The 13,088-nt window shown below is 40.7% G+C and overlaps 1 long non-coding RNA gene across 18 annotated transcripts in view; it reads right to left on the bottom strand.

Annotated features, from left to right (window-relative positions):
• LOC147342807 (uncharacterized) overlaps positions 1 to 13,088 on the bottom strand; it is a 545,729-nt gene that overhangs the window by 172,331 nt on the left and 360,310 nt on the right. The gene's annotated exons all lie outside the window — the stretch shown is intronic.

Raw genomic sequence — 13,088 nt, 5'->3', positions numbered from 1 at the left:
GTCTGACTCTGTGTGACCCCAAAGAAGGCAGCCCACCAGGCTCCCCCGTCCCTGGGATTCTCCAGGCAAGAACACTGGAGTGGGTTACTATTTCCTTCTCTGACAGATTCAATTCAATCCTTATCAAATTTACCAATGGCTTTTATTAACAGAACTAGAACTAAAATCTTAAAATCTGTATGGAGATACAAAAGACCCCAAATAGCCAAATAAATCTTTAGAAAGAAAAATGGAGCTAGAGGCATCAGGCTCACTGACTTCAGACTACCCTAAAAGCTATAGTCATCGTAAATAGATGGTACTGGCACAAAACCAGAAATATAGATCAATAGAACAGGGTAGAGTGCCTAGAAACAAACCCTCACACCTATGGTCAAACTCTGACAAATAAGGCAAGAATATACAATAAAGGAAATATGGTATCCTTAGTACATGGTGCTGGGAAAATTGAACAGCTACATGTAAAAGAACAAATGAAATTGTAACATCTTTAACATCATACACAAAAATAAACTCAAAATGGATTAAAGACCTAAATGTGATACCAGACCATATACAACTCTTAGATGAAAACATAGGCAGAACACTCTTTGATATAAACCACAGCAATATCCTTTCAATCAGTCTCCCATAATAATGGAAATAAAACTAAACAAATGGAGCCTGCTGCTGCTGCTGCTAAGTTGCTTCAGTCGTGTCCGACTCTGTGTGACTCCATAGATGGCAGCCCACCAGGCTCCCCTGTCCCTGGGATTCTCCAGGCAAGAACACTGGAGTGGGTTGCCATTTCCTTCTCCAATGCATGAAAGGGAAAAGTGAAAGTGAAGTCGCTCAGTCGTGTCCGACTCTTCGCGACCCCATGGTCTGCAGCCTACCAGGCTCCTCCGTCCATGGGATTCTGAGTCATACTGCTTCTCTCCAAAGAAACTGGAGTAAGGACTCCATTATCTGCCACTAGAAAGTGTTCTAGACTGGCTGGGCCTCCCGTCTGAAATGCCCACAGAGTGTGCGTAAGCAGGGGGTCAGGCAAGGAGGGCCCTCAGAACCCAGGCCTCATGCCTGCACCCCAGCTCACCTGGACGAAGGCCTCAAACAGGGGCAGGTTGAGCCACTTAAGGAAGGCGAAGGACTTGGTGCAGCGGGCCACCTCGCTGGATGTCATGCTTGGCGTGTGGGGCAGCAAATCGGCTGCCAGGCGCTGGAACACCCGGGTCTGGTGGAAGCCGAGTTTGCCTTGGGGACAAAGCTTTTGCACAGCAAATGAAACCATAGATAAAATGAGAAGATAATTCACGGGAGGGGAAAAAATATTTGCAAATGTGACCAATAAGGGAATAGTCTCCAAAATTTGAAAATAGCTCATGCAGCTTAATATCATCAAAACAAACAACCCAATCAAAAAAAAGGGGGGGGGTGGGGGGCAGAATACCTCAACAGACATTTCTCCAAAGAAGACATACAGATGGCCAACGCGCACATGAAAAGATGTTCAACATTGCTAATTTTAGAGAAATATAAATCAAAACTATAATGACTTATCATGTCTCATGAGCCAGAATGGGCTTCATCAATGATTCCACAAACAGTAAATGCTGGAGAGGGTGTGGAAAGAAGGGAACCCTGTTACACTGCAAGTGGGAATGTAAACTGGTTCAACCACTCCAGAGAACAGTATGGAGGTTCCTTAAGAAAGCAAAAATAGAGCTACTATCTGATCCTACAATCCCACGCCTGGGCATATGTCTGGAGAAAAACATGGTCCAAATGGATATATTCACATTAATGTTCACTGCAGCACTGTTCATAATAGCCAAGACTTGGAAGCAATCTAAATGTCATCAGGAATGGATAGAGAAGATGTGGTACATATACACAATGAAATATTACTCAGCCATTAAGAAATGAAATAATGCCATCTGCGCAACATGGGTGAACCTAGAGACTGTCATACTGAGTGAACTAAGTCAGATACAGAAAGAAATATCATATGATATTGCTTATATGCAGAATCTAAAAAGAGTTACATAAATGAACTTATTTATAAAATAGAAAGACTCACAGACTTAGAGAATGGACTTATGGTTACCGGGGGTAAGGATGAAGGGAAAGGATAATTTGGGAATCACACGTACACACCCTCTATATTTGAAACGAATAACCAACAAGGACCTACTGTACAACACAAGGAACTCTGCTCAATATTAACTATCTATTAGTAAAGAATTTGAAAAAGAATAGATACATGTATAACTGAATCACTTTGCTGTACACCTGAAACCATCACAACACTGTTTTACTTCAACATAAAAAGGTAAAAAAAAAGATAATGTGTGTCATATGTAGATATCATTTTCTTAAATGCACTTATCTCTGCTTATGTTCCCTATACACTTACCATATTTAATGATTCTCCAATGAGGATGCCTTATCTCTAATAAAGATACCTTCTAAGAAATATATCCAAGGATATCCTTCTTGCAGTTAATTCAGCCAAGGATGATTGATCACCTGACACTTTCTAACTACTCTGCTAAATTCATTCACAAATGTTTTATTCGATAGCCACATCAATTCTTTTACACTTTTTATGAACTAACCACTCCTTATTTTATAGGTTAAAGAAGTTAAATTACTTTCCTGAGGTTCCATAATTAATTAGAGAGCCAGAATTCAAAAATCAGATCGAAGTACAAATTAATGTGGCTTCATATGAAACACAATGAACTTACTCCCTGCACTGGGATACTATGTATGAATTTTTTTCAAACTCCATATATGCCCAAGGTCTTCAGGTTAGAATTTTTCTATTTTGGCTTGTTTCTCTTATCACTTGTCCAGGTATGTTTTTATCAAACAGATTTTTAAAAACACCAATATCTTCTCACTATCAAAAATGTTTTTCATCATCATATGAGCTATATCAAATGCTTAAATGTACTGAACAGTCAAAACGTTTGGTTCTGAAATAGGAGCCCCTTTCCCACGACAATGATTTAAAGCCCTTATTTTTCAAGTGGTGCTCTTTAAGAATATAAGTGGTGCACATTTATACCCTGGCTAGCTCTACAACATCATCATGTTGGTATTCTGGGAATCAGAGAACAAGTTGTTCAGAGAGAAATTTCATGAAACGCCACTTGGTATTTCAGAGCATAGAACAGAATGTGAGTATGTAAGTCCATTGATTTCCATGGGCCGGGGGTCGGGGGTGTGGTGGTGGTGGTGGTGCATCTGAATGTAAAAAGTAAGAGACAAGTAACAGAGAAGAATTCAGGAAAATATGACACCTAGCTCAGGGACTGTATAGTGATGGTTACCTAAAATGGTCCTCAGTATATATGGTGTTTCCTCCTGTGATATGTGTATAAAATATATACACTGCAATATTATTCTTTGCCAAATACTGTGTAGAGAGCAAAGAGTGTACCATATACAAATGGCACTAACAAATATTTCAATCAATTAATGACTACTGAAACTATGATTCATACATGCCCTCTTAAGAGTGTGATGAAGGAATTAAGCTAAAGAGACTCTCCTGAATGATGGTATAAGTGCTTAAGTGCTGGAGTTGGGATGTGATGATATACTAGAGTCGGAAAATAAAGGCAGATATACCAAATGGAGTAGGAAGGGGTTCTTCCCTTTGGACCATGCACCCCATCAGCTTTAAATAGCACTGCATTAGTTACCTATGAGTCTGAGTGAACTCCGGGAGTTGGTGTTGGACAGGGAGGCCCGGCGTGCTGCGATTCATGGGGTCGCAAAGAGTCAGACACGACTGAACAACTGATCTGATCTGATCTGATCTGATGTAACAAATTACTTCAAATTCAGCTCCATCTTGCAGAGTGACTGAGGGCAATAGTGAATGGCCAGTGTCTAGACAGGAAGCTGCATGCAGCAAGATAAAACTGTGAAGACAGTTGTGAAAATTGCTCATTTAGAAAGGAAACTGAGACCTTTCTTTCCTCCTTAGTTTTCTCCAGGACAAATGACCAGACAGATACAGTGTGGTCAGGGATAGATCAAGAGGACTAAAAAACTTAATGTCATATCTTTAGATGGGGAAGGTGCAGATGGTCCGTATATCTCATCAGTGGAGACAGGAGAAGAAGATCTATCAGGTTCCTTGCCTCTTTATACTTTTTATTTATTTGAACAACTTCAGTGTAACGGTGTTTGATGTAATTTACTTTGATTTAGTTGACATTTAAGAGTACAGAAAAAATTATGAGTCAATGCTGAATAAAAGGATCTTAATTGAAATTCAATCTAACTCAGAGTCCTCAGAATCAAGGCAAGAGTCAGGTAAGGAGGACATGATGTGGAACCCGTGGCCTGCTGGGAGGAAGGGATGTTTCACTGGGCTGACCCTATTAGCAATATATAAGCTTTGGTAGAGAGATGGTACAAGTGGTAAAGAATCCTCCTGCCAATGCAGGAGACATAAGAGACTCGGGTTCAATCCCTGGGTCAGAAAGATCCCCTAGAGGAGGGCATGGCAACCTGCTCCAGTATCCTTGCTTGGAAAATCCCATGGACAGAGGAACCCGGTGGGCTATAGTCCACATGGTCTCAAAGAGTCGGACATGACTGAATGTCTGAGCAACAGCATCATCAGGGACTCTGTCGGCCTTACAGGGTGATTACCCAATGAATAGACAGCTGAATAAGCAGCTGTGAGGAACAGAACAGGACAAATTTGAAGTCAGTGTAAGAGTTTGAAGTTTAAATAAAGTAATATGAATAATCCCCAAAGTTATGTAGATTGAGGAGTATCTCACCAGAGCAGTGAGATTGAGTAAGACACCTATGTCTTTATGAGCTAAATTTCTTAAGAGATCATCTTTTTGATTACTCATCCAGTCCCAAATTAGAATACAAATATTCCATAAGTTTAAGGTGAAGTGCCCTGTTCAGAGATGTATAGGTGCTTAAGTACTGGGGTTGGGATGGTAGGTTGCAATTTTGAAGGTCTCCATATAACGTTCAGGGCACCAAAAGTTTCTAGATTACTCAGTAATATGTCATCTTTACACTGAATTAACAGTTATCTATCTAAATAGTCTCCCTTAACCCAACTTCTGAATCCTGATAATTCACTTTAGACAGAGGCAAGAACATGAGCCAGGAGCCAGGAAATCAGTTAAAAGAAAAAAAAAAAGTCATGTACTATGATAAACTGAGAAATATAAATGAGCAAAAGTCCAGCAAACACAGCAGCCAGTGGTAATTAGGAGAGCTCTGTGGAGACAGGAGGAACACTGGTGAAAAATATCAAAAACACTAATGATGTGTTTGAGATCGAGGCCTGAATCCTACTGCCTCGCTGTACCCTATAATCATTCAGATACTCAACAAATAATTACTAAAGTTTGGGGGCAGGGATTGTGACAAATACTAGACTATGATAGTGAAAAAATGTCAGTATTTCCGCCCAAGGAGTCACATTCTATGAGGGAATACACACAAACAGATGCAGAATCATATGATGATTCATTCTTGGAAAATTATAGAGCACACCCAAAAAGTTCCTGCACTAGCCTCTGGGGATGGGCAGGGATCGAAGAAGGAAAGACCAAAAGAAGTGGACTGGAGTGAATAGGTGGCCTCAGTAGAGAGAGGTCAGTCAGTTCAGTTCAGTTGCTCAGTCATGTCTGACTCTTTGTGACCCCATGGACTGCAGCAAGCCAGGCCTCCCTGTCCATCATCAACTCCTGGAGTTTACTCAAACTCATGTCCATTGAGTCGGTGATGCCATCCAACTATCTCATCCTCTGTCCATCACCTTCTCCACTCGCCTTCAATCTTTCCCAGAATCAGTGTCTTTTCACATGGCTGCTATAATAGGCTGGCATGAACCTCAATCAATAGAAACTATTGCATCATATAAAGAAATATGTGGTCCAGAAAAACAGCACAGTGGATGAAGATGCCAAACTTTACTCAGTTATTTCCGCAGTGTAACACGCTTGTGATTTATTTGAGAGAGAGGGAAAGGAATGGTATCTTCTGTGGAAGAGCTTATCTAAAGACATGGTTTGAGTTCAATTCTATGTAGAGATTATAATAAAAGAGAATATATTTGCCACACAATACTGGGTTCCAGGTTCAAAAATGATCAAACAGCTGGATGAAAATAAAGGATTATCAAGTGTGATGAAGGTGACATAATCAGAGATGACATCTAAAATTGACTAGGACCATTAAAGAATAATGACAATCTGAATGATAATATTATCATGTTATGATATAATGATAATAACCAATAACAAAATTTCTGAACATATTAGCTCCTGCCCGCTGTTGGACTGTAAGATTTTCACTTCTCTGGGAGAAGTCATCCACACCCTGAGTACATCATGCCTTTGAAGAAGTGCAATCCTGATGCTTGGCCAGCACATCACAAATCTTGGAAGCTGTTTGTAAGTTGTACAAACTAAATGTCTTTCATCTAGTGTCTTCTGAGACTTGACACTTGGTACATGTGTGCTCAGTCATGTCCAGCATTTTACCATCCCATGGACTATAGCCTGCCAGGCTTCTCTGTCCATGGAATTTTCCAGGCAAGAATACTAGAAGGGGTGGCCATTTCTTCCTTCAGGGGATCTTCCTGACCCAGGGATAGAACCCATATCTCCTGCATCGGCACGAGGATTCTTTACCACTGAGCCATATGGGAAGCAAATGACACTTAGATCCCTGATTAACTTACTTTTAAGAGCCACTCTCTCCATATAAAAATGAGGCAATGGGAGAAAAAGAAAGTTGCATGAGAGATTTAAAAGATAATTTATTCACATTTAAACAGGCTAACTGCTCTAACCAGATTCAATTCACTTCTTCCCCCATTACATCTTTGAGAGAATATTCCACGTGTCACTTCCATATCAATTTTTTGAGTTCCTTCTACATTCTTTCCTTTCCCCAGAATTTTTTAATTTATTTTTTTAAATTTTATTTTATTTTTAAACTTTACATAATTGTATTAGTTTTGCCAAATATCAAAATGAATCTGCCACAGGTATACATGTGTTCCCCATCCTGAATCCTCCTCCCTCCTCCCTCCCCATACCATCCCTCTGGGTCGTCCCAGTGCTCTAGCCCCAAGCATCCAGCATCGTGCATCGATCCTGGACTGGCATCTCGTTTCATACATGATATTTTACATGTTTCAATGCCATTCTCCCAAATCTTCCCACCCTCTCCCTCTCCCACAGAGTCCATAAGACTGCTCTATACATCAGTGTCTCTTTTGCTGTCTCGTACACAGGGTTATTGTTATCATCTTTCTAAATTCCATATATATGTGTTAGTATACTGTATTGGTGTTTTTCCTTCTGGCTTACTCCACTCTGTATAATAGGCTCCAGTTTCATCAACCTCATTAGAACTGATTCAAATGTATTCTTTTTAATGGCTGAGTAATACTCCATTGTGTATATGTACCACTGCTTTCTTATCCATTCATCTGCTGATGGACATCTAGGTTGCTTCCATGTCCTGGCTATTATAAACAGTGCTGCGATGAACACTGGGGTACACGTGTCTCTTTCCCTTCTGGTTTCTTCAGTGTGTATGCCCAGCAGTGGGATTGCTGGATCATAAGGCGGTTCTATTTCCAGTTTTTTAAGGAATCTCCACATTGTTCTCCATAGTGGCTGTACTAGTTTGCATTCCCACCAACAGTGTAAGAGGGTTCCCTTTTCTCCACACCCTCTCCAGCATTTATTATTTGTAGACTTTTGGATCACAGCCAAAGTCTATTTTTTTATTGAAGGATAATAGCTTTACAGAATTTTGTTGTTTTCTGTCAAACTTCAACATGAATCAGCCACAGGTATACATATATCACACAAGTGGTTTATATATAAATATATATCCACAAGTGGTTTGTTATGGCATTAAGTGAGATTAAAACAAATATACAAAAATGAGAAATCAAAGATGAACCCCCGACAAATGGCAGTTACAAAATCAGGCAAATAATAATTAAAAGAATGGAATATACACATATACATATACACCCATGAGCAAATTCAAAACAGTCCAACAAAAATAAAGTACAGTAGATTGACCTGGCAAACAAAGGAAATCAAAAATTATATTTACCAGTTAAGAACAAAACTAACTAAACCACAAACTGGAAAACAAAACTAAAGCAAGGTGCCAAGTGGGGAATAAAGTAATGAAAACAAAACTAACAAACATGTTGAGAGGAAAGGAAAGAAGGAAAAGAAAGAATAGATATGCAAAGTTAAATAGAGGTAGATGAAGAAGATTTATATACATTAAAGATTAACTGCAAGGGGAAAAGAACAGTAGGAAAGGCAAACAAAGGAATAAATGTAGAAAAATACAATAGGTTTTAAAGAAATAAAATTATAAAAAAGAGAAAAGAAAGAAAAAAAAAAGGAAGAAGAAAGAAATAAAAGGGGGGGGGCGGGAAGCTCCACAGAGCTGCAAAAGCTCAGTGCAGAGGCAGAGGTTTATAGCAACAGTAAAAAGTATGACTGAATATACACATATACATATACACCCCTAAGCAAAGTCAAAACAGTCCAATAAAAATAAAACACAATAGATTGACCTGGAGGACAAAGGAATCCAAAAAGTATATCTACCAGAACAAAATTAACTAAAGCACAAACTGGAAAACAAAACTGAAGCAAGGTGCCAAATAGGGAATAAAGCAATGAAAACAAAACTAACAAATACGTTGAGAGGAAAGGAAAGAAAGAATAGATATGCAAAGTTAAATAGATGTAGATAAAGAAGATTTATATACATTAAAGATTAACTGCAAGGGGAAAAGAACAGTAGGAAAAGCAAACAAAGGAATAAATGTATAGAAAATAATAGGTTTAAAAAATTAAAATTAAAAAAGAGAGAAAAAAAAAAGGAAAACTCCACAGAACTGTAAAAGTTCAACATAGAGGCAGAGGTTTATAACAACAATAAAAAGAAAGTGAGGGGAAAGAAAAAAAAAAAACACTCAGAAGCTTAATTAGGTTTCATAGTGTCAATGAAATCAACAGGTATAACAAAGAGGGGGAGGTAAAAAAAAAAAAAATTCAAAAGATTCTACAGAACAAGCCAAAACATAAGAATAATAAATGTTTTTCTTGAGTCACTGCTGTCAGAGTCCTTTCCCTCGCTGGGAGTCACAGTCCACCTCACCTCCCTAGAATCCCCTCCAACACTCTGCTGACCTCTGGACCTGCTGTGGGGGCAGCTCAGATTCTAATCTGGTCCTACGCCTGTGTGTTCTTGCCTCCAGTGTCCACAGCTATCAGAACAAGTGTGTTTTCTTTTGTGGGAGCTCTCAGTCTTCTTTTATATATTCCATAGACACAGAGTCTGCCTAGTTGATCATGTGGATTTAATCTGCAGCTTGTACAGCTGGTCAGAAGGTTTTGGGTCTTTTTCCTTAGCCATACTGCCCCTGGGTTTCAACTGTGGTTTTATTTCCACTTTTGCATGTGGGTCAACCACTGCAGTTTGCTCCTGAGGTTGCCCTGGAGGGCTTGGGTTTGCCCCTGTGAGGGCCAGGTGTGGAGGTGGTCCAGCTGCCTGGGTCGCAGGGGTTCTGGCAGCACCAGGTACTCAGGGGAGTTGGCGGCTAGGGCAGCAGGAAATACAGTGCTCTAGAAGGGTATGGCAACAAGTACTGGCCAATACATTCCAGTATTCTTACCTGGACAACCCCCCTCCCTGACAGAGAAGCCTGGCAGGCCACAGTCTACAGGGTCACAGTCAGACACTACCAAAGCAACCCTGCACACATAGATGCAAGACTTGTTTTGGCTGTGGCAACCCTGTCCTGGTGACAGTTGAGCCTGAAGGTAACACAGCTGCTTGGCTTGAGGGGACCCTGGTGGCACCAAGTGTGCAGGGACACAGACTGCCTCTGCTGCAGGAGTTACGGCCCTTTCAGAGCCTTTTTTCAAGCGTTTTGTAGCTGATGATCAGAAGGCCTCTTTGGCCAGTCTTTCTCCATAGCTCCACCCATTCAGGCATTTAGAGGGCCCCCTTGCCTGGGGTCCTTCTCTGTTGTTTGGTGCAACAGGCACATAGAGGGGGGGCCCTGGCTGGGGTTCTCTGTAGATCTGCACATCAGGCACTTAAAGGGGCACCCTGGGTGGGGTCCTGCTCTGTAGTTCAGTGCATCAGGCATTTGATGGGCCAGCCTCTCTACTGCTCATCTGCCCATGCTGACGTGTGGGGAGAGAGAGGCTATGGTGATGACTCCACCCCCCACGCATGACTCAGCAGTATCGCATCACTTCCACCGCTGCCCAGCTTTCCTCCGCAGACATTTCCCACCACAATCTCCTCCCTCACCTCCTCTGGATCGGTCTCTCCGCAGTCAACAGCAGCCTTCAGCCTGGGATTGCTCCACGATCCCTAAACTTCAGTTCCCAGCCTCTGCGCCTTCCAGGAGACCTGCGTCCTGGTCCAGGGTAGGTACGCTGTGGCAAGGACTGTCTGACTCCCATTCCATGTAGACGGCCACAGAGCAGCTGTTTCACTCTCAGCCTCAAGCATTTCTCCTCTGACTCAGACAATTGCCCCAGTGTGGGGACTGGACTCCTGCTTCAGTCCCCCCACCCACCAAGGGCAGTTCCAGTCCTACTAACACTCCTGTTTTCCCCCCTAGTTTCTTCGTCCTACAGAGTTTTGCATGGTTCTCTATATTCTTTACCTCTGGCCAGGTACCCCTGTCTGCTCTCAGCTGGCGTTCTGCGTGCACTTTTGCATCTGAAGATGTATTCCTGATGTGTATGTGGAGAGAGTTGTGCTCCATGTCCACCTACTCCTATGCCATCTTGTTTTCCCCTCTGCAGAATTTCAAATAGTATTTCTTGAGCATGTTACATAACAAACGTGGTTTTAAGCATTGCAGATGCAATTATAAATCAGCCATAATTCCTGTCACTGTAACACAGTTTAGTGTGAGAAATGTATAAACAAAAGAATTTAATATAATATGATAATTGTGCATTAATTCTATGCGGACACATATTATCCACCAATCCACCCAGTAGGCATCCAGCACACATTTATTGAATTCCACCTACAGGCCAGGTACTGGTCAGTCATTGAGAGTGAACAGGACAAATAGTGACCCAGCCTTCAAGGAGCTGAGATGCTAACTAATTAGGATCTTCTCTAGTGGATGAGGGTGCCTCGGTAGTCTACACAACAAAAATAACATATTGAATTTCTTTAGAAGCATGGCCCACTCCAGTACTCTTGCCTGGAAAATCCCATGGACGGAGGGCCTGGTGGGCTGTAGTCCATGGGGTCGCTAAGAGTCAGACACGACTGAGCGACTTCACTTTATTTTTTCACTTGCATGCATTGGAGAAGGAAATGGCAACCCACTCCAGTGTTCTTGCCTGGAGAATCCCAGGGATGGGGGAGCCTGGTGGGCTGCCGTCTATGGGGTCGCACAGAGTCAGACATGACTGAAGCGACTTAGCAGCAGTAGCAGCAGCAGCAAGCTTTACTCAACATGGGTGACAGGCAGTATAAACCATGGAGCCATGGTAACTTATGAAATGTTTGAAGATGGGCAGTGGCCAAACAAATGATAACTAGAGGGGTAACTGAAGCACATCCACAGTGTTCTGTGCTGTGGGAAGCCTACTAGGAGCTCTATAAGCAAAAAACTTCATGAAAAAACAAAAGGGAAATGCCAGCTAAATAAAAATTTAATAGATTTATTTACTGCAGAATTTTCTCCGTCTTTAACATGAAAAAGCAAGTGTACATCCAAGATAGGTCCATAACTTGCATAATTAATAGATCATTTGACTAGAGAGTACCTTTTTATAAAGCATGTTTCAAGGCTACCCTTCTTTGGAGCATACCTTTGAAAACGATGGGACAGAGCAAAACCCAGGCCAGTATGGAGCTGTTGATAGAGATAATTAGGTTTGTTTGACTCATGCTGTGAAAGGCTCTTGGGCAGTACAGTTTGAACTCTCCTGACTAGATGAGCATAAGAGGAGAAGAACAAAAGATTTCCTTGCTTTTATTTTTTCTCTGAATTAAACTAGTTTACTTTCTAAAAATACATATTCCTGAAGAAGTCAATATAAAGAGGTGTACAGGAAACCATATACCAGATATAAATGTGCCTTCATTTCAAAATTTATCAGCTGCTAATATTTTCACATTTTGCCAAAATTAATATTTATAGAGTGAATTATATCCGCAAGTATATATCTCAGGATCATCACCCAAACAAGAAACAATAAATGCTTCAGAGGGTGTGGAGAGAAGTGAATCCTTCTACACTGTTTATGGGAATGTAAACTGGTAAAACCACTATGGTGAAGAATATGGAGGTTCTTTAAAAATGAAAAGTAATATGATCCAGCAATCCCACTTCTGGGCATATATCTGGAGGAAACCATAATTCAAAAGGATACAGGCTCCCCAGTGTTCACTGCAGTACTATACACAATAGCCAGGATATGGAAGCAACCTTAACGTTCATCATCATAGGAATGGATAAAGAAGATGTGGTACATATATACACTATAGTATTACCCAGCCGTAAAAAAGAATGAGGTAATACTCTTTGCAGCAACATGTATGCACCCAAAGACTGTCACACTGAGTGAAGTAAGTCAGACAGAGAAAGGCAAGTACAATATTGCTTATATGTGGAATATAAAAAAAAGGGGCACAAATGAACTCATCTACAAAATAGAGACAGAGTTACAGGTGTAAAAAACCAACTTATGGTTATCAGGGTTAAGGAGGGGAGGGATAACCTGGGAGGTTGGATTGACATATACATGCTACTATATATAATTAATTAATAAGGACCTACTATAATATATGGCACAAGAAACTCTACTCAGTATTCTGTAATGGCTTATATGGGAAAAGAATCTAAAAAAAAAAAGTGGAAATATATGTGTGTACGGCTGACTGACTTTGTCATACACTTGAAACTAACACAACATATGAATCAGCTATACTCCAATAAAATTTAATAAAATAAAATAATAAGAAGCCTGAAGAACAATTTTAATACAAACAAAAATCAAGCTGCAGAATGTATTCTA

The sequence above is a fragment of the Bos grunniens genome, chromosome 28 (assembly GCF_055505025.1).
Source record: "Bos grunniens cultivar Pamir isolate PY7600 chromosome 28, Bosgru_T2T1.0, whole genome shotgun sequence".
NCBI lineage: Eukaryota > Metazoa > Chordata > Mammalia > Artiodactyla > Bovidae > Bos > Bos grunniens.
This window is presented reverse-complemented; position numbering and strand designations above follow the sequence as displayed.